The following is a 23,032-nucleotide window of genomic DNA, read 5'->3' on the forward strand; positions in this document are numbered from 1 at the left end:
GCGTATATTGTTTTTTTCTGCTTGTGGCTTTTCTAGCTGGACATTTCATGGGGGGTTTTTCAGTTGTTTGCTTTTTTCCCAGCACAGGTAGCAGAGACAGGTAATCATCTGACTGCATCTTCTGGCAGCAACTGAAAAAACTGCTGAGCATTTGTGCTGGTGAGGTGGTGAGTTACACGAACATGAATGTCTTCTTGGAAGTGTGCTGCATGGTTGCAAACCAAGGGGATTTAAATGTCTTCCTGAGGTCAACAGGTCTCTCCTGACCCTTGGAGGCAGGCTGTAGACCAGGAACAAGATTCTCCGTGGCTGGTAGGTACTGTGGGATGGGAGGCAGTAGAGGCAAAGAACAAGATGGTGAGGGAGAGAGTGCCTTAGAAATATTTGGATTAAGAAGCCTGGGATCTGAGCTTGTCTGTTTAATCCTGCTTGGCTAGTCTCTCTTTTTACTGATGGATGTGCAATGGCAATTCAGTCGAAGACCTGCAGCTTAGAGGAATTACTGTGGAATACATGAACAGCTGAGGCCAAAACTAAGTGATTGGCAGCTGATCCTAAATTTCCTTCTCAGAGAGCTTTTTAATATGTGAGACTTTAAACTGTGGACAAAGCACCAAAAGTTGTCAGTGATGCACTACTATCTTTATGGTTCAGTAGCTGTAATACAGCACAGATCTTCTTTTGTGTGTCACGCACAAGGTGTTTGGGACCTCGGGTGGCTTTTGGACTACTCTAAGGAAAATGTCTTTTAAACTGTGTGCTGGTAGATGAATGTGGTTTTAAGTACCCAAACCTAAGTAATGTAGAGGAGCTTGAGCTGTTCTGACATTGGTATGGAGCAGAAAAAGCATGTAAGAGTCCTACCATTTTGGACTTCCCTAAGACAAGTTGATACTCACTGAGGATCAGTTCTGACTTTAGCTCCTTCTGTAATGCCAACTGCTGCACGAACGCTAAAGCCCCGTGTAAGCATGGGGCAAAAAAAGTAATAGATTCAGTTTTGAATTAAGGCTGTAAGGGGATTTCGGCTGAATATTTAAGATGAAGTCAAGTATTTGTACAGGAAGCTGGCCATTTACCTTCCCATGTTTATCCCTCATTACTGCCTGGTTGTATGCAGCAGACATTGAGTTGGCAAAGCGTAGTTTTTCAGAAATTTTAAGTGAACTTACTTTGGCACCAAAATACCATATTGCTTCATTTTGCATGCTTGAGTTGTACAATTCCTGGCGGTAAAAATTGCACTTTGGGGTTTTTGTATTAATTCTGCTCAAGACACTGAAATCATAAGTGGTTATGTCTCTCCTGGCAGACTATAAGGCGAGCGCCTGATTTCCCCTTTCTCATACACCAACAGAAGGTCTCCACTGACCTCCAGTTAATAGGATTCCCTTGAAGTAAAAGTGGTGCGAGAGTGGATTGAATCTCAAATGTGTTTGCAGGTTTAACTGAATTCATCATCCTTGGGTCTAATGAGGTACAATAATTATGTATATGTTTGGCAACATTTGTCTCCCGGTTTATGTTTTTATGTTCAGATGTTATATTACTTACAGATGTTTGCTTTCTGCTTATTTAACAGATTTCCATTTTTAAGCAATTTCATGTAATTTTGTGAATATTTAGTAAGCATTACAATACTGGGATTTTTCAAATGGTGCAAAACTGGACTGGCTTCCTTAAGTTAAAATCTTATTGCACTGTAAAATATATTATTTCTTGCTGTTTATATTTAGCCCCGCATTCTTCAATTTAATGCAATTTTGTGTTTTCTTGTAGAAAGTTAACACAGAAAAAAATACCGCTAAGTTCTTTGCTTACATTTCAGTTTACGAAATTATTCCTAATACTAGAGGGTAAATATTTTAGCCTTGTGTTCAAAAAAATGACGTAATAATTAGTAAAACTTATCAAAACATATGGATTTTTCCATTATAATACCCTACAAAGCTTTACTAGTGTCAGTGCATAAATACAGGTTGCTAATTTGATAAGAGCCAGGTTGTTTAGATGGTGCTTTCTGTTAAGAAGGATTATATTCTGTGTATTTGAATGATTAAACTAGCACTAGAAACACATCCTTCTGTACCAAGCCTTTCAGGTTGACTGCATTCAGGATTCATTCCCAACTCCACCATGTTTTTTCACTTGAACATTAAAATGTCAGATAGAGAGAAAACAACTCATAGCCCTCTTGGGGCTTGATTCACCCGTCTCTGACATCAATTTTATGCCAGCATAACTCCATCAAAAACCATGATATTACTCTGTTGCTGTACCGGTTTAATAGAGTAGCAAATCGGGCCTTAGAGGGGTTTCTTGGTTGCTTCTAATTCTCTGATTAAAGCAGAGTTATTGAAACTCATAAAATCCATGTAACATTGTTGCTCCACTGTGGGCTATCTGCATGAGAAACCTCACTTCATTCTAGGGCTTAAGGAAATTCCCAGCTGGCCTCAGCTCAGTGAAGGCACATTAAGTCAAACGCTTCAGCAGGGGTTTTATTTTTTAATTTGCATATTGTTTTAAACACGTTCCAGGGCCTTGCAAACACAGAAATTCCAAATATTCCATAGATTTCAGATTCTTAGGCAGATGTGAGGCACGAGCTCCAAATCCACACTTTTCTTCCCCTCCTCATCCCTCCTCTCCATGCATACAACAAAATAGCAGATTGCTACCTAAAATATTTTTAGGATTGACCCTTTGGGCAGGAGAATTTGTTATTCACTGCCTATGGCCTGTCTCTGGTACTGTGGTTGTGCTGCCACAGTCTAAGGGCTTCCCTAGAGGAGTACTGGCATTCATTGAACCAAACTGGTACAGCTGGAAGAGGATTTTTCAATTTTATTTTATTTTTTTTTTGGCACTGCTGCCATTCAGATTCTGCCCCTATAATAAAATAAAATAAAATAACATAACATAAAATAAAATAAATTACCCTTCCCAAGCCCTACCTCCCTAAGCAGCTCTTCCCTCTGTTAAAGCATCATCTGCAGGGGTAGGTTAGTCAGCGACGTGGCATGAGCAGCATCAGCCCACTGCAATTCCCTCCCCAGCATGGGGCTGTGGGAGGGTGTCTTGCTCTCCTCAAGCCTGGCTCAGCCCATGGAGGGTGCTTGCTTTATCTGGGGGAATCGATGTTGCATGCACATTGCCACCACTAAGTAGTTCAAGATAGTGAGTCAGAAACTCCCTAATAAATTACACTGTTCAAAAATCATGCAACTGTTAAAAATTTTAGAGGGGGGAATTTGTTTGCTCCTTTGCTGTGCTATTATATTCCTTGTTTTAATTTTTTTTTTTCTTTCTCTGCAGTCCCAAGGGTTAGAAGTGAATTATTTATAAATAAACGAAAACTGAGTTTCCCATGTCATGTGTGATTCTAAGAGCCGGACTTTAACGCCACCACCAGAATACTGGGGGACTCTAGGTTGGATGAGAAGAATTGGCAGCTCCCTGACACGTTCATCTGGATTGTTTATGTTTTCTCCTCTGGGAGCAAGAGCTTTCTTTCAAAGCATTGCACCACTTCTCTCTGGGAGGAACACTCCGTGATGGGCAGTTCCTTGCAAAACCAGCCAGAGAGTTTTCAACAACACATAGAAGGGCTAAGCTTTCCAAAACAGCATCCAAACCTCCTGTATGGCAAGGAGAGAAAAGAATGGATGTAAACAGAAGTGGAAAAACAAGGGGAATGATTACACGAATTCTTTACATGTCTTGAAGAAGGTCCAGTCACTTCTGGTCTGACTCACAGTTACAGTTTGTAATCGTCTGCACGCCATTTGACAGAGGTAAGATGACTGAGGGCTCAGTTCTGTATGCAGGCAATCTGAGAAATGCTAATAGCCTCAAGTTCTATAAATTAGTGTAGCGAGAACAGAAATTGTTCCATCGCCTGTGGAGACCTATATGTTGTCTGCTTCAGGAAAGTCAACCCAAAGTAACTCTTGAAGTGTGCAGTGTTTTTTGGAACAAACTTATGCATAACTAAAATGCAGTTTCATTTGATTCCGCTTTATTCAATACATACAGCCCAAAGGATAATCAGAGAGGGTTATTTTATTTCATTAGAGGCTAAATCTAGGAGTGCAGAGACCTAGGAGATATGGAAAAAAATGTTCATGGGGAAAAGAAAAAGAAGAAAGAAAAAAAGATTATTTAATTTCAGAATAGTTCCTCTTATGCTTTAAGTCCTGAATGAAGATTTATGTTGGTCCCACTTGATCCAAACTGGTTGCCTCTCCTTAATAACAAAGCTTTCTTTGAGAATGTTTAATACATATTGCTGCTGCCAGATACAACCTCCCACTTTTTCTAGGTTTTGAAATAGACTGGGCAATTCCTGAGCTTTCTTTGGCACGTGAAGATAATTCTTGTGTTGGACTACAGACTGACTGCTCACCCGAAAGCGCAGGCGGCCCGGATGATGTAGATTAGGAATAAACAAAAAGAACTGGAAAATTCTATAGGAGTAACATTTTAATAACTTTGCTTCTGCATTATACAATGGAAAATATATTGTGAAAAGTGAATAGTCAGTGGAGGATTCTCTGCCCTTGGTTATGAAAAGGTTAGTTTTCTTGTCTCCTTACACATGTACGCAGCAGATAACATAGAAAATGCTAATCCTAGTCATAGCCTGTGGAGAGGGAAAGAAAAAAAGTGACACTAAAGTAATAAATTTGGATAATATACTCAAAGAGCATTGGCACAGTGGTGGCAGCAAATGCACAGCAGAGACAGCGTTCAAGCTGCACTGTGTCCCACAGCAGCATCTTCAGAAAATAATGCACTTGGTTGGTTTGTTCCAAAATTTAGCATTCTTTCTGGTATGTCAGGGGCTGCAGCGCCCCAGAAATACCCTTTAAAAGCCCCAGACATAATTGCTGGCCCTTGAAACTTCATACCAGGGTTGATGTGAAAGGAGGATATTCCAGCAATACGCCTGTTTCCATGGAGTATGTTGAAGAACAATGGAGGAGAAGACAAAACTTGGATGAAGCTACCCCCCGGAAAGGTTTGTTTTTGTTTGAAAACTGAGACAAAATGTACATAAATGAATAAACTGAAAAGGCTGTAAATAGCCTATGAAAACATGCTATAATAAAATTGTTTAGAATTCTTCTTCATTATCCTACTTCACATTTGAGAGGCTGACTGGAAAAGAAGATCCTGTATTTTTTTAAGAAATCCACAGGCATTACAGCAAATGAGTGTGTTTTCCAGTTCAAATATTTTGAGTATTTTTTAATGTTTGCACAGGCTCAGGATTTCTGAGCCCATGTAATAATCTGCAAAAAATCCCACCATTTCTTGCTTTGCTGAGAGTCACCACATGGCATACAGTTGAAAACACTTTGCTGTGACATGTTTAATAGATTGCAGAGTAGGCAGAACCTCCAGCCATATGTGGTTCCTTACTGCAACTGGGATGAGAGCAGATAAAATATGTCCTGCTTTCCCAAAGCAAATTGTATGGCTCTGTGGCTACCTGAAAGGAAAGACCACTTCCAGTTTACCACACAAACGTAATCTATGTGTATTCTTAAATTTATGAGTGGCTACATTACCGTGCAATCAGCCTGGATTACCAAAAATGTTGGATAAAAAGGGAAAAAAAGGTTCGCCTCGTTATTTTTTTTTTCTCTGAGCGTATGTCTGCTTTACTCAGAATTTCCTATACCTGATTCTTTGGTGTCTGTGACCACCAACAGAGTCTCCCTCAGCCTTTGCAGTCTGGTTTAAATGTGTGCACTGTATATTCTCGTTGTCCAGAGGGTTCTGGTAAAGGCATTTATCTGTTGAATGACATGCAAACTGCCAGATTCAACAGATGACAGCTTAAGCACAGCGCTAGTGACCACCAATGGTGTGGTTTTTATTTTGGGATCCTGCTCACTCTTTTAAAAAAAATTGTTGCCATTACTGATTTTTTTTTCCCCTTCCTTTGCAAGCTGTTTCTTATGAGTTCATGAATCCTTCTGCTCTGTCCCATATTAAGGACTGATCTTGATTTCACGTGCACTGATTTCGTGCTGCTCCTCCTCTAGCCTTCAGCAGTTGCTTGTGGTTTGTGCTTATATGAAATGAAAAGCAGGAGCTTGGGAACAGATGTGAATAAACAGGCATGGACAAAAAATACATGCCTTCTCCCTCCCTCTTTCTCACCTGTTGGCCATTTGCTAACCTCTGTTAAATTTAAGACATAGGGCAGTTTAGAAAACACACTGATCATGACCCACCCGTAGATTTTCTTGTCTCTTTTACAGATGGAGATTTGTGGAAGACAGATGCAACAACGGGGACATAAGAGACAAACTGAAAGGACAACCCGGAGTCGTCCAGCCCAGACCTTCGGTATCAGCAGGGACCATGTCACGTAGGTCTTGTTCATGAGTGTTTCTAGTTGGAAACTACTTGGCAGTGTTGTTGTCAAAAGACAATTATCCTGTCCCAATGAAGCTGAATGCAGTTCAAGTTAATCTCTTTAGGGGTGGCATACTGTTCTCGTAGGATGGTGTTAGAAACCCAGGAAATTAAAAAGTCAGATGGTTGCAAATGTGTATAGTGGAAATGCATCCTTCCACAGCTCTGCGTATCGCCACAACAGCTCTTAACAGGGATTTTCTTAGCAAACAACATATGCAAAGATAATAACCTCCCTGCTGATACTGGCAGATATCCTCCTTTCTGACGGACTCGGTTTCATTCACATGCACAACAGGGGGGAAAGGATTATTTTAGCATACTTGTTTTCTTTCCTGGTTCACATCATTTACTGAGTATGTACAAATAGGAAGGGTGCCAAATTGTTTACAGAAGATCAGAGATGATTTGAGCCAAAACTATCAGTCCAAGTGCCCTCAAACTTTAGAGATTTTCTTATGTGGCTAGGACTCCAAAAGCTGTGACTCAGCCCTATCTCTGCACAGGAGTGAATGTCAAAATTAATATTAAGGAAAAAAGTTGTGCTGTGAGCTCCCGCTGAGCGCTAGACATGAGAAATTGTCCTGACTCTGTCAGGATAAAACTTTCAAGACACAGGTAATGTACATCATAAATTTGAGCTGAGAATTTAGCTTTTAAGTGTTTTTCCTTTGAAGATCTTCCTAAGCTCCTATCTCCTTCCCCTTCCAGACGACCCTCGGTTGCCACCCACAAGCCAGTCACTCTATGACCTTTAGAGGTCATCTGTCATCCTCGGTATCATTCTAAAAGCATAAGTGCTAATAAAAAACAACACAAAACAACAAAAAAACAAACAAACAAACTTTAAACAGGTGCTTAATGTCAAAGATACAAGTCATATGATTAGAATATAATTAGGATTAATATTGACACCTATGACTTTTTACTAAATGCCTCCATATTTTACTGAATCTTGGCTATGTATATAATAAAAAAGGGATGGCTCCATGGAGATAGGGAGATCGGATGTTTGAGGGACGGAATTCTGTCAGAAAGGAATCAACGGGAGGTACCTCATTGGCTCTGACACACCAGCATGGTAACAAGGATGCTTATGTAAAACACTGAAGCCAGTATCATCATCCAAAATGAAGCTGTGGATCAGGGAATATTGTAATGACTTTTTCAGTACTTGTTTCCCTTTTTGGTTTTTGTTTGTTATTTTTTTTCTTCAGATTATGTGTTATATGTAGATTGAAACTGCAGAGTAGATGACTAGCAAGGAATAATCTTCAAATCAATCAAAAGATAATATTTTTGTGATTTCTTATTATATTAATCCTGAGTCATATACTCAGGATGACATATTCATATTTTTTTTTTAAATACCCATATTCTTGAGGCTAATGCTTTCCTGCTCAGAGAGCTTATATCTTCACCTATGCCTTTATCGTCTCTGGCTTTGACAATGGTCACTGTCTCTTCTCTGACGTATCTAACATTCATTCAAATACAGCTGCCAAAGATCATCTTCCCTCATTACAATTCACCTGTTCTTGATTTTTTGGTCATCTCTCGACCAATTGCTCTTTGCTTTCACACATCTTTGTTATGGAGATAAGTCTCTAACAATTTGAGTGGTTTTTTTTTTCTTTTTTTCTACATTGTATAGTAAGCAGCCCATTTGACATTCTGTCTTTCAACAGCCTGAAAAACTGCTTTCTTCTCATTTGGGTCCATTCTCAAGACGTAGCTTCTATGCCTGTACATATCTCCCTTTAAGAATAGAAAATCATTTGTGATTTGGAATTCTTCTTTACATCTATTTTTTAGATTTGAAATATGGTGTGATGATGGTCATGTTTTATGTGTCTTAGGCTGACTCCACAATATTATTACTGTTTATTACTCCTGTCACGTTTGATTTCCCCTTCTGTTTCAGTTTTCGCTTGTTGAAGCTTGTCTTAATTTCAGACCCATATCCTACGACTTACACATCTGCTTACCTTTAGTCATCTGTGTATTCCCATTGATTCCAGTGAGAATACACACGTACTTTAAATTAAGCACATATGCAAGATTTTTTGAATTAAATCATGGGAAATAAACTCTACTTGTTGTTATTTTTCCCCAGCTTCAACAGCTAGCAGCTTCTGCAGGTGGTCAAACCTGCAGAGATTTAAAAACCATAGTTACTAAAGAAAAGAGAGTCAGCCTGAAATCAGTAAGATTTCAGAAAAGGTCTTGACAATATTAAGAAGAACATTTTTTATAGCAATAATAGTGTGAACTTTCATAGCAAGGGTTGTTCCAAGACAGTAGAGCTGGCAACAACCCAACATTTTATTCTTTTTTCTCGAGGCGATACTCAGATCAGATACAGTTTTCCTCTTTTACATAAATCAGTGTTGTCAAAAATATGGGGCAGGAGGGATAGGGGGAACAGTAGTTTGGAATTATTGCTGGGGAAACACCCCCAGTGTCACTGGTGCTGGGTTGTTTGGTAGTTGGAAAAGACTTCATTTTCTGAAAAACAACCACCAAAAAACCAGCAGAAGTTTCTAAGAAAAAAATCAGGTGGAAAATCAGGTTGAAGAACCATCTGTACTGTGAAGATTGACTACACGACTATAATTTGTTTTCTTTATTTCTGTGTATTTTATTCATATTTAAACTGTCACGACAAGGTCTGGAAACAACACAAATTTCAATTTTTTTTAAATATCACAAGTCTCTTCTCAGTTGTGGAAGATAAAGACTGCGCCAGTGTTCCATTAGATCAGGGGAAGGCCCAAGCGAAGAGGTGGAGCCGGCTGGCTATATTGCTAGCAGCCCTGGTTTTACTGAAGCTGATGGGTTTTGGAGTGCTTTCTTCTACCCCACAGTACTCATCTGTGTCAGGTATCAGGGGAGAGCAATTACTTGATTAGGTGCAGAGATATTAGGTAGTACCTGAAAGTATTCAGCTGGTTTGGACGGTGTCTGGAGTCTACCTCTTCATAAAACTCATCTTTATCAAGGCCCAAGAATCTTCCTTTGTAGCCTATCCAGAAACTGCCCATAAGCCAAGAAGTTCAGAACCAGGAATATGAAATGCAGTTAAAAGTGCACGTGATACACGTGGAGGCTGTACGGGAAACAGTTGCAGGAATTGTAAGGCTTGGCAGGAAAAAGCAACTTGCCCCAAGTTAAGGGTACTTGGGAGGCTTATTTAACCTTCACTCTGGCCATTTGCACACAATTTTATGTTATTATTTACTACATGATTGAATTGAAATGTGAATTTGCTATAGCAACCCAGGCTTCAAATGGGGCATACATTGCTTTCCAAAATTACAGCACCTCCTTAAAAAGGAGTAAAGAATAGTGCTCTCTGTAATCTGAACTCTTGCAAAATGTTATTAGCAAAATATGGCTTTAATAAACAACACATTTTCCCCAACTCTTAGAGCACATTTAATAAGGAAACTTTGCAATTACAAAAAAAAAAATCATATAGATTTATAAATACATATATAAATGAGCTATTTCAGCTTAATCCTTTTCTGAGGAAAAAGTTAAGATGGGGGACATACAGCTGGCAATGGTAAGACCGAGGCCCTGTGGGACATTTGCATGATATAGGGGAGGGTTTCTGTGCCACTGCCTTCTTGTTTGACTGTTAAGAAAAACAAAACACTGTCAGGTCATACATTCATTCATACATTTTACTTTTAATCAGTCCTTTTGCCAGAAAAATAATGGAGCATCCAGCAGATGACATAATTGTACATAAATAAATATTTATTCAAATCCCCTACTTGCAGTCACTTTCCACTAACAAAATACCAGAGTCAGCTGGATTTCTGGAAAGCAGAATGTGTCTCGAAATTTTGCTAGGTTATGCAAAATTAGGCTTGTTTAACTGAGCCTTTCAAAGTCTCATATGGTTGTAAATGTGTGTTTGTGTTTTTGTGTGTGTGTGTGTACCTGTGTGTGTCTATCTATTCATATTATGTGATACTAAACACTTGGACGTGCACATCCATTTCACTTATTTCCTGTTATTCTCAGGCAGACGTTACTAACAAGATTTATCCTAAGCATAAACATACATAAGGTTTTCTATTTTTTCTATTGTGAACATCAATTTTATATAACTGATCTACATATTTCTTTTTTTTTTTTTAAGCAGAGTTTGAAGAGATTCAGCCGTGTGTATGTTTGGCATGAGAAAAGAGCTACACAAGAAGGAGAAACTTTCTCACCCTCTTTATAAATTATTTCTTGTGAGTAAAGCAACAACGAAAATTAGGCAAATTAGAGCTATTTCTTAACATTTTTAAAAGCAAGTCAAGAACCTAAGCCCTGTAGTGAATGAGTACTATAATGGGTGAGATAACCCATGTCTCTCCGAACACTTCTGAGATGTTTAGGAATTTATTTTCAATGTGAGATAAATTGGGATCCCCAAGCCTAGGAACTTTTGAATTGTTATACTACTGTATGCTTTCTTTTACAGTGAAGACCAGCACAAAGGAGAGAGGAAACTTGGGGCACAGTGGCTTGGCTGCCTGATTTACTTCTCTGCATCTCTAGTATCCAAGCTGGTAGTCTAGACTCCGGAGAAACGCAACTTCAGAGCCTAAAAGGCCAGTGGTGGGACCTATTTCAGACCTGCTTTTTGATGTGATGCAAGTTGCACCAGAAGCCTCTACTAGCAATGTGAGATGCCTGGATGAGCGGGTTAAGAGGACCCAACTCCTGCTGTTTGTGCACATGTGCACAGATAACCTACGGTGGACACGCCAGCCTTGTGGGTATCTACAGAGTCTCAGCCTGGCTACTTCAACCCATCCGCTTTCAGACCTTCTGGTCCCAGGATTTTTGCAGGTATTCTTGTCTTTTCCACTTCATTGCTAGTTTTCTCTTTCAGTTGTTAATATTAGAACATGCTTCAGCCTCAAATATCAGCTTCCCATCTACATTTCATGATATTAACTGAAAATTTCACAGGACAAAAGCGCGTCCTATGGATTGGCTTAAATCTACTATCCTTATTTCAGATTCTTTTAAGTTAATGGAAACCACAGCAGGTTTGAATTTTGTTTTCCATTTTAATCTAAAGATGTTATTTGTTTTGGCTTAGGGGAATTGTAAGAAATACTGATATACTTAAAGAGAACGCATTTAAGTGCTGTCTGAGGACAGCAAATGAACCTTAACAGTGAGATCCTGCTACATGTGATGCTCTAAAATTGCGATGTGCAAGTGCTTTACTGGGATGTAAGGAGAGGGGTGTAAAATTAGTTACATGTCCAAATGTGTGTAATCCAAGATGATAGCCAGTTAAAAATGGCTAATGCATGAGGAAAAAATTATTCTCAAAATGTAAAGGAATCAGTTTATACTCCCATCCAAGATTTCTAGCAACATCACACACCATGAAACATTAAAGTCTAATACAGCTCGTTCACTTCAGCGGAAGTTTTAAAGTATGTTCAGAAAGACCTTCCCTTATCAGTGCTGCCTGACTTCAGCCTTGAAATCCTAAATCATTCACTTCTTTTTAACTTCTCTCTATACCACACAGAACAGCATCTTTGCTTTTCCTGCCCAGCCTGTACCCATAACATGCACCAGCCATACCAACACTGAAATATTTTATGTAGAGCATTCCCCATATTCACTGGGAAATACCAGAAACGGATGCAAGTTCTTATGTAAGTTTTCAATAAAATAATGAAAGTAGATCCTAGCTAGCTAGGAACAGTGCACATTTGATTTCAGAGCTCCATAGCTCCATGGCTACAGGCAGTATAATTTCATAGTTCTCAGAATATGTGAAACTCAGAAGCTACTCAGAAACGTAAACTGCAGTTCCTGGAGGTAAAGTGAAATATCTATTAGTGGTGCGTCTCAAAGTTTGTCTTCCTTAATAGAATATACATTACAGAGAGATACTTCTGATAGCTGACATACAGTCTTCTGTTGGGGAATCAATGCTATGTAAGTGTTAAACGTTCCATTCTCAATCTTACACAAATGCAGAGTCTTTTTCGGCCTTGGTCTTCACAGAGTAAATTCATTAGTTTGAATTCTGTTTTTATTAATGCTGAAAGTCAGGAAAAAAAAGCCAGGACGGAACCCCGTAATACCATTGCTCTGCTATTTGGAAAAATTTGCTTGTCTGTACTTTAAGCTCCCTGGGACAAAGTCTGTCTTTCTAGCAGTTTCAGACTGTGTACAAGACAATAGAAACAATGCTGGAATATAATAAATGCTTAAGAATATTAACAGTGCCAGTGGGTTCAGTTTTGGTCCGTGTAATTGCAAAGTGTGTCCAGATGCTGCAATGATGCATACCTTGCAAATGCACATAATGTTAAACAGATAATAAAGGTTGAATTAAACAAGTCGATGATTTTGGCCTTGCTGCTGGCTGGCAGTTAGGGAGTGTACGTGAAATAAACCATCACCACAATTAGCACTGATTGGTGCTCTATGATCTCCAAGGAAATCCGAAATGTTGGCTCCCTCGCTTCTGGGAGTGGTCCCTCTGGGGCAGCGTTCAGAGCATTGACAGGTTGCGGCAGTTAAGTCTTAATGTATAATTCCCAAACTTTTTATGATTTGTCAATTAATTTCAACTTTGGGAGCTGTCAGTTCAGCCCTTTTTCCAAAACATAAAGGAGAAGTGCTTTTAAAATTATTTTCTCACAAAGTAATTGCAGAACGATGGCCAGTTCCAGCACAAGCCCCAGGCATAGCTTTATGAGGTACCTAAAAGGAGGTATAAACCTTCCTCCTAATTTATCACCAGCACGTTCATTTATCTCATGATGTCCCATGTCTCAGGCACTGCACAGACCATCCTCTACCCTGTAAAAAGCTATTTAACTCTCTTCAATTATATAAAGCAGTTTAAAACAACAGCAGGGTAACTGTAGGGTAGATGTAGGCTGGTGTGGGTAAGAATTATCATGGCTGTGCCAATAGATTTCCTGTCTGCTTCTTAACTCTCCATATTTCAAGTCCCCTCTGTAAGAACATTTTTCTGTTGCTTACTCTGCAACTATAGATGACAGGGTTTCCACAAAGGTGTATCAATACCTACTTAATGTTAAAGATGAACACAGGTGCTTCATGAAAATGTGATGCATTTGAAAATAGAATTTATTGTTGTTTCTCTGGAAGTCAAATGATTCTGTGATGGAAGTGTAATCAGTGATAGTCACCTGGTAGCATTTCCAATTTTCCTGGTTTCTTTGAATTACCGTACATGCAGGAAATATAAAGTGAGGACACTCCTGCTATGGGAACGTGCCTTTCTACTAGGACCGGGCATTGGTGGGTAGAAGTCTGTTACCATAAAGGGAGCTAGGAGACAGCTGAATGAAAGCTGAGACAAAAAGGAAGTTCTCTGTGCTGAGTGATTAAAACTAAGGCACTTTGCCAAAGCATGCATGCATCATAGCACACTACTTCTTTGGGTGAGGAAATCCCCCAAGTTCCACTTCTTGCTCACTGACAGATCAGCTCTGAGCCATCAGTTATCCCCAGCAACGTGCCCAGGACCACTGCTGTCAAACGCGCAGTAAAGCCTGCTGCCCACCAAGGCCCATTTGAGGATCTGGAATTTGGTTTCTCCTGGAATTACATTTTTGAATGTGTGTGACACAACAGACTGCATTATAATGAGCTCAGAGTTCAAAACTTGGCACTCGTGCCTGCTTTTTTTCCAAAGTCAAGTGTAAAGTCTTAGGGCCCTATTAATGAAAAATCCATCCCATGGCTGGATCACAGAAAAAGGAGGGCCTCAAATTATGAGCAGGATCTGTTATAAAAGCCATGTGTTCATGTAAAAATATGATGGAATATGGGCACAGAAAGTTACATGTGGATTTCACTAGATGCATAGGGATTCCTGGTATGCACGTAAATTTATATGTTGTACTTAGAGACACAATGCAAAAGGTCAGAAGGCTGTAAATATGTTTCCTTGCTGCATAAAGTAGGGTGATAAACAATGGCATTCAAAGTCCCTGAAAATCAGGGTTGAGGCCAAACTTGAAATAGGACAGCCAAACACAACTGTCCATGAATGGACAATAGAGCTAAGGAAATTTTGAAAGATATAGCGAGTCTTACTTTTCTTTATCCTGCCTAATGTTTTTGGTTCTAAAGAGGGAAACCAATCACTCTTGTATGATATATCAACCATGCTCCCTGACCGTTCTGGGGGGCTGTTAATAATTTATACCTATATCTGAGTATTTGACATAGGCTGCAGGAGTAGTCAACACCTGTTATTTTTAGAAAGACAGTTAAGCAGTCCTGAAATATAAATGCCAACTAGGAATACGTTATTGCTCTAAGGAAAAATAGTAGCTATCCTAATGATCTCAGCAAGTTAACAAACTCTATTTTACTTCTTTTTACTGTTTTAATCAAAAAGTTCATGGAAAAGTAAGACAGAAAAAATTTCTATCAGAAAATATCACTGTGTTAATAACTGTAGCCTTAGGCAACTTATGCAAAGCAGAATATTCTTCTTTATGGAATATGTTTAATTTCCCATACCTTTCATGGATAGTCTGGATTACAATAAAGTGCTTTAGCTTTTTTTTTTTTTTTTTTTTTTTTTTAAAAAAAAAAAAAAAAAAAAAAAAAAAAAAAAAAAAAAAAAAAAAAAAAGTTCTAGGAAAAATATTAAACCCCTTAGGTCGTTTTTATTAAGTCAGATACTCCAAAATTCAGATATATGGTCTGATACACCAGACATCACAAGATGCTTAACAAATGTGAGGCATTAAAAGAGATATTTAAAAAAAAATCCCCAAACATACACAAGTTGGCAGACTTCCTGTTGGAGCTCGAAATGAGCTTTTTTTTTTTTTTTTTTTTTTTTTTTTTTAAGACACCACAAGACAGGCTTGGTTCATGCTGCTCACTTTCTGCAAGTTGTGCTTGTAGCCTAACCTGCTCAGCTCCCTTTCTCCCACAGCTGGATGTGTGTGGTCTTCACCTACCCCAGAGTGATGGTAAAGGAGACAACGCAGAAGTCATGAGAGGACTCTGGGAAGGAGATTTAAGGCTGCTTCCAGAAGAGCCCTTTCTCCTTAGCATCTGCAGCATCCTGCTGTCAGGAAAGGCACAAGGAGGAGTCAGGTCAGAGCATATGGTCATTTGACAATTCTGGAGAAGGGCTTTGCTTGAATTTGCCATAATTTATGCCATCCTAGAGCTTCTAAATTATGTCTAATGCAGCTCTATCTTCTTTGATAAGGCATGAAACATGAGCCATGGTGACTGAAAACTAGTCTTTCTCACCAACATGAAGACCTCAACTGTTTGTTCCATGCATGAACCAAGGCGACAGCAGCTTTCAGGGTTTTACAGTGCAACTGTGTCACAGCAGCTGGAGGAAGCATTAAACCAGGTGAGTCAAGCTGGGATATCCAGGTTCTACACAGGACTCCTATGATCTTAAGCATTGCTGATGCTGCTTAGATTTTCCACATGACTTTAAGGACAAATTTCAGCTCCAAAGCAGAGCTTCATAGTGTGTCGTCATAGGAATGCAGCTGAGCTGCAATGCCAGCTAAAGATCAGAGTGATAAGGACCACTTTAATGCTATAGAATAAGTTGTGTCATAGTATAATGGCCTTCAACCAAGGAAAATGGGAACTAAAGCAGCTTTTCTAGGAGTCTACTTTCATATTACCAGGGTCTTTAGGCAGAATGTGTGCAGGGGGTTGGTGGTCTTGAGATCTTAGAAATGGAGGGGACTATAAACGGTTGTCATATGGTTAATGTGTTCCATATATCTGGAGAATTCATTAAGTGATCTATTAATTACTGGTGCCAGTATAGCAGAAGCAAGAGAGTGAAAAAACTAATAGTTTGTTGGTACAGTCAACAAAGAGAAGGAAAATAAGCATCACCGAAGTTGTAAATATGTCACAGAAGTTCAAAAACTTATGTTTTCAGAGCAATAGAAGGTTTCATTAAAATTATGAGTTTAGCTTTGGAAAAGAATTCAGTTAGAACACAGGTGGTTGTAATAAAAATTGTGAATATTAGGAAAAATCACAGTGTTGTCTGTTGCAAAGTAGGAATAATTCTGTCCAATACCTTCTAAGCATCCCAACTGGCAGGTTTTATTCAATAAACTGAGGTAATAAATACACTGTATAACCACATGATATATGTTTAATATTACTATACATGTAAAAAATGCTGTAAACATAAGGAATTTTTTGTATAGTATCCTCTATGAGAAATCCACTCCATCCTCTGAAAAAGTTTATAATTGAAAAGACAAGATAGGTTACAATTAATGTGTGTAGGCTGACATAAAGTCCAATTCTGCAAGCTGTTGCAGAGCTTTCTCTCTTATTGCTATCACTAGGACTGCAAATTCCTTGAAAGAGTTGCTTAAGCATTTTGCAGGAGATAAGAGTTCCTTACATCCTTAACATTTTCAGAAAGACAAATGAGTCTATATTTCCATGGACAGAGGACTCAGACAACATAGCTAATGCTGTTTGGGATTTATGCAGGACAGCAGGATAGATGAGTTCCCTTCATACATCACCCAGCTAGAAAAAATATAAAATTGTGAAGGGGCTCTCCCTGTCCCATCTTGCATAGGAGATAAGAGTGAGGAGGAGATGACATTTGGGTTTTCTACTTAATGCATTTACAGGCCAGCTGGAAAATGACTGCTCTTGCACATGCCTTAAATAACATATATACATCTATGTACATTTTTGCCTCAGATACTAGGTAGGTGTTAACAATACAACTGAACAATTTATAAAATTGGTTTTGTCCATTTTTAATTTTCCCATCCACAAGGTCTGCACATTCTGTTCTGTAAGCTGTAGATTCTCAGAACAACATACACGTCTGTTCTGAGAACAAAATACTGTACTATTATTGCCAGAAGGTCCCAAGTAGAAAACAAAACAGAACAAAACAAAACAAATAAATCAACTGTGATAAAAAACAACAACAAAACAAACAAGAGCACTCTTCTGCCATCTTGCAAAACAAAATCCTTCAGGCGTGATTTATTAGCAAAACCAGCTACGGACAGTTAATAGTGTACATCTGGATCTAATGAACAAATGCACAGCCAAAATCAATTTTTTTTCCCAGAGTTTAAGTGAAGTAATTCATCTGTACTTTAACAAAAGCTTTTATTTTCACATGAAGAGGTGGGCAGCCATTCAATCAGACATGATTAAAATTGTTTCAGTCAGTTAAATTGCCCAATATTTTCATGTTACCTTGAAAAAAAAAATAGAGAGCACGTGTGTGCCATTTTGAGATGAGGAAATGTATGTCTCTACTACAAGATGTTTAATATAAACAATTTTGTATACAAATATTTATGAATCTATTAGCCGCAGAGACAATAACATGAATTGCATTAACATGAAACATCACAATGAATTAAGATCATAAATAAAAGAAAGTGTATGTGGAATGAGAAGGCTGGGATATTCTTTACTCAGCTCTAAAGCCTTCTGGGTAGAAAAGCTCATTTTGAAAGCAGATGCTCCTGTCTACTGTAACAGAATTTCTGTTTTAAGTTTTTGAGTGGGCGTTCCCTGCTTTGGGCTGGCAGTGAGGATCTTCAGCAATGCCTCCCGATGGTAATTGCCCAGATTTTGTTGCACGTGCACCAGCAGAAGTGGGAAGACCTGTGCTTTAGGAAAAAGCTCGGTAAGAGTTTCTCTCTTTTTTATAGCGGCATTTACATGATATTTCAGTACCTCTAAGCCATGCGAGGAGGCTCACCGAAGTCAATAGAACTACTGACATGTTTAAAGTGAAACATGTGCGTGATTGTTTGTAGAACTGGAGTCCATGATTTTAATTCTCTTTAACAGTGGCTTAACTCTTAATATCATACAGCTAGCAGGCTGCTTTTCTTTTACTCCTTTTTTTTTTCTTGGAAGCATGCCACAATTCTTTTAAAGGAGCTTTTGAGTCTAGCATCACTGCTAAGCAGCACAGCAGAATATCAGGCACTGCTGTGGAGTTTTTCCAATTAATTTAGGATTTGCAGCTAAATATAGGTGACAGGATTTAACATATGAATAATCCATGAACCTTTATACAGCAAAATTTCAGTGGAGGGGTTTCTTTTAAAAAAAAATCAACAAAAAACCAGACAAAAAGTTTCAAACATGTGTCAGACGTTTACAGGACTCTTAGCAGCAAGTGGCTGAAGGTGGAAACTGCAAACAAAGCAACTTAAGCTGATGGATAATTTAAAACATCAAATAATGGCTGATGACATCTTCATATTCAGGTAGCCTTTACTGACTTCATTACAGCCTCACACTCTTTTTTTTTTGTTTCTGAAAATCTCTTATAACAGGAGACCAACGATCTTTGAAAGAGCTGGACCTGGTCAATAATATTTGTCTTGCTCTGAAACTTAAAATGACACATTTTCATGCAAGAAATTAGGCTAGAGCATGCATATAGGAAAAATAAATTTCCTGATAATTGGCATGGGTCTTCTTACATGTTTTTAATTTTCTGTGAAGACCCAAATCTTTAAGTTAAAAAAAGCTAATGAAAAATACTTTTGTTCTTTTAGGTTAGCTTTCTCACACTGTAAAGCAATCAGATATGACAACAATGGAAACTGAAAAAAGTGAGCTAATAATGAGATATTTACATCTAACTACATATAGAGCTGAATGAGCTAAATATTGACCTCACTGTCTTTATTCTTTCTAAATGTTGCCCAGAGTGGCACTCAAGACCAAGAAATATTCAGTGATCTAATAAGGGGAATTCTGCATGCCTCCAACCTGCCCTTCTTTGTGAGGTAGTAACTAAAAATTATCATATTTGGGTAATATATCTAGTTTTGCCCACAATTTATTGTCTGATCTTGGCTAGTGCACAATAACTGGTTTTTTTAATATGCTTTTTTTTTTTTTACAGCAGTTTTTATGCTGTATTGTAAAAGCCTGCAGTGTAGCTCTCCCTGCTACCAAACAGAAATCTGTAAACATGTAAGTAATATCTAAGAGGAGCTACTATCATTCAAACTGCTGTGGTTGGAGAAGTCTTTCTTGTTGCCACAATGACATTCTACAGAATTTCCTTAGATTATATTTTACTTCCTTTATCATATATCTTAGTAACTGAGATATGAATACATAAGATATGTGAAATATCAGAGTCACTTCCTATTTGAAGTACATGAAAGCAGCAAAAGTCTGTAATAGGTAGGACAGGATAACTGCTTCCAGCCACTGCTTAGGGATCCTATGATCAGAGGTGCTCTCATGAAAGTTCATTTGTAATGAATTTCCACAAATGTTTCACCTAAAGTTACAATGCTTTATAATGATGATTCCTTGTTTTAATAACCAGAAAGAAATGATCAATGATTTTACAGATGAAGGGACTCAGATTTTTTTTTTTTTTTTTTTTTTTTAGCAAGAAGCATTGGCATCATTTTCAGCTCTGACTGCTTTGAAGGATTAAATTGAGAATGGCAAGTATTTTAGTGGGGTCTCAGCTAATTGTATATCTGGAGATGTAATGAAGCTCTGAAATATTTCTTCCCCCTGGGAGTGAGAGTGCTGGCTATTACAATAGCTTACTTCTTTCATGCTTGACAGTTGAAGGGCTTTTTTAAATAACGGCAGGAAGTCCAGAGCTTTTCTATGTACTCCTTTCCTTTCAGTGTGCCGGATGCCCTGGCACCAGAGAAGCTTTGAAACCTTCTCCTGTTTCTTCAACACCTGATGGTGATTGTTTGACTGGAGATTTACAGCTGACCTGAAGCTCAAAGCTTTCAAGTAGCTGAAGTTACAGAAGCTTGAAATGGTGCTGGATTCACTGGAGTGATAGTGTTATCGTCATCCCATGGCTGCTGAACAGTGAAATGAAATGGTAATTTCTGCATTCCAGTCGTCAAACATTCCTATCACCAAAAACACCAACACAACTCAAAGAAAAAGTTATTTAGAGGCCTTATCTTCCGGATATGTTCAAGCTCTAACCACATCAGTAACATGTCTACCTTTAATGGAATATCTCCTGTGATAGTTTATTGTACATACAAGAACTTGCAAAAGGAAGGCCTCAGTTATTCATCTCTGAGGGGAAGCAGCTCAAGAAACTGTGATCAGGGAAGAAAAGAGACTTCCTCCCCCTGTTCTCAGAGACAATCCCATCCCCTCAGGGCTGAGGAGAACTGATGAAGCCAAATGGTGTGCAGGGGCATCTCTGCAAAATGGGGCCTGTGCAGTATTTTCTTTCACAGAATGGCAGAATCACAGCTGTTGTTGACAGGCACTGCTGGAGATTGGCTAGTCCAACCCCCCTACTCAAGCAGGGTCAGCTAGAGTGGGCTGCTCAGGACCAATCCCAGGCTTTGAATATTTCCAAGGACGGAGACCCTACCATCTCACTGGAAAACCCGTGCCACTCACTGTTTGATCACCTTCACAGTAAAAAATGTTTTTCATATGTTCAGAGGGAACCTCCTGTGTTTCAGTTTGTGCCCACTGCCTCTTGACCGGTGAGGAGAATCTGTCTCAGCCCTCCCCTCGACCTGCTGGCAACTCTGGCAATACTCTGCCAAACTCAGCCCAGGGAGCTGGGGGCCTTCTTTGCACCGAGGACGCATTGCTTTCAGTAAAGGTGATATGGGTCTGTCAAAATCTGGGTTCCCTTCAGAGACTCTAATTTCTCAGGCATTATGAAGGTCCTAAATTGCACATAAAACTCTGAAACACACCCTTATCTGTCCCCCTGTCTCCCCTCCATCCACTGTTCCAAAGAAACCAGTAGTACATGAGAACCAAGAAATAAAGATGCAAGTTCTTTACATGAACAACCTCATACCTCATGTTCAGAAATGGAGAGTTTCATTGCTACTCGCTCTTTTGAAGCCACCATACAGCATTTGAAGTGACACTGCAAAACAAGTGTTCCTGAGTTACAAATAAAAGGGGAGATAAGGTTGGAGATAATTTACGTCTGTAGAAAGAAATTACTATAGAAGCATAAAAGGAAAGCCATGAAGCTTTATTAGCTAAGCCATAACAGGATTGCATCAGGGATAAAGCTCCCTGATGTAATAACAGAGAAAAAGGAAAAGGTATTCCAGAGATGAAACTAGTTCAACAGCTGAACAATATTTTCAAATTGTAACATACTCTCTCAGTAGCGATTCTTTCTCTCATTAGTCTTTCTCTCATTAGTTTTGTTATTACTATCATCATCAATGTCCCCATTCAGATGTGAACATGTACCGATAGTAATTCCCACATCTGGAAGAAAAGACTTTATGTGGAAAAGGGAAAAATTAAAAAAAAAAGAAAAAAAGAGAATGGCAATATTACACTGGGTAAAAATAACCCCAAATCTGGGCAAAAGATGCAGTATAACTTATTTTGTGAAACACTAATAAATAATAAGACAGAAAAAAAGATATTAAGAATGTCTTTGAGAATATTAAATTATGGTATGTCTTGAGTTATCTTTTTGAAATTATTAAAATATTCTTAAAATTAATTTAGTCTGAATTACTGTAACAGAAAACAGCATTTACCAGTAAGAGCCTTGCTCTTACTCCAGTATATACAGTCTATTATGGTAAATCATGCAGACACAGAGGCTTGCTCAGCTATGTATGTAGTTATATGTTTACCAGGCATTTATATTTTCATAATATTAATTTATATTTACATTTCAAACACAGCACAACATCCAATTTCCAGGAATCCTAGTAAGTTTAGTAAGAATAAACCTGTGCTTAGGAGAAAAACTAAATGACATTGCCTAAACCTAGGTTGGCAACCTACTTTTTAGGCTGAAAAGAATGTTGCAACCACAAGTCAGAAGATCACTTGCAGTTGTCTTTAAAACCTAAAGCAGTTATTTAGATATTAAGTTGTTTAAATCTGGAAAATAAACAAACTGAACTAGGATTTCATTGGTACCCTATATTTGTATAGTCATACTGTTTATGCAGGTGGATTGCTATCTTCTTTCCTAGCTTCCTATCTAACTTTTCCTATCATAAAAAAAAGGCTTGCCACCTTGTAAGCAAAAAATGTGCCATGAAAAAAAGAAAACTCCTGAAACCATTATTTACCAGAAATCTTTGTAGTTCCCTTTAAAGAGAAAGAGGTAAAAAAATTATTCAAATTATAAATTTTAAAAAGTGAATTAAAAAAATGAATTAAATATTCTGTTTCCGTGTTTAATTACTTACAGTACATTGCCAGTGTTGCTTAGCCTTTGGGTGCCCTGTGTTCTCGAAATACAGTATAATGTTCTATAAATAAAAGATGTCTGTGTTTTGTGGTTGTTTTTTTTTTCATTAAGGTTAAACCTTCTTACAGTTTATCAAGTTACATTGAGAAGAGCATTTTTACTGCTATTTTATAAGTCCATAACATAGAGTTTCATAAGACAATATGGAACTAAAGCATCTTCAAAAAAATATAAAATAATGACTTCGTAGGAGGGAAAAAAAATCTATAAATAACAGCTACTCCTGCAATAGCTGTGAACGGATTCGATGTATCAATATGTACATAGTCATAATACAGACCAGCCAATAAAACAGGAAGCTTCTAACTT

General features: G+C 38.3%; 1 long non-coding RNA gene across 1 annotated transcript; it reads left to right on the forward strand.

Moving 5' to 3' along the window:
• Positions 1–4,919: 4,919 nt before the first annotated feature.
• Positions 4,920–20,055, forward strand: LOC106892572. The gene is made up of 9 exons (XR_001412876.1): positions 4,920–5,023; positions 6,276–6,385; positions 10,589–10,682; positions 10,916–11,286; positions 15,401–15,564; positions 15,683–15,835; positions 17,998–18,130; positions 19,370–19,440; positions 19,871–20,055. It is a non-coding gene; the product is annotated as an uncharacterized LOC106892572 (long non-coding RNA).
• The last annotated feature ends 2,977 nt before the right edge of the window (positions 20,056–23,032 follow it).

The sequence above is a fragment of the Calidris pugnax genome, unplaced genomic scaffold, assembly GCF_001431845.1.
Source record: "Calidris pugnax isolate Ruff unplaced genomic scaffold, ASM143184v1 scaffold42, whole genome shotgun sequence".
NCBI lineage: Eukaryota > Metazoa > Chordata > Aves > Charadriiformes > Scolopacidae > Calidris > Calidris pugnax.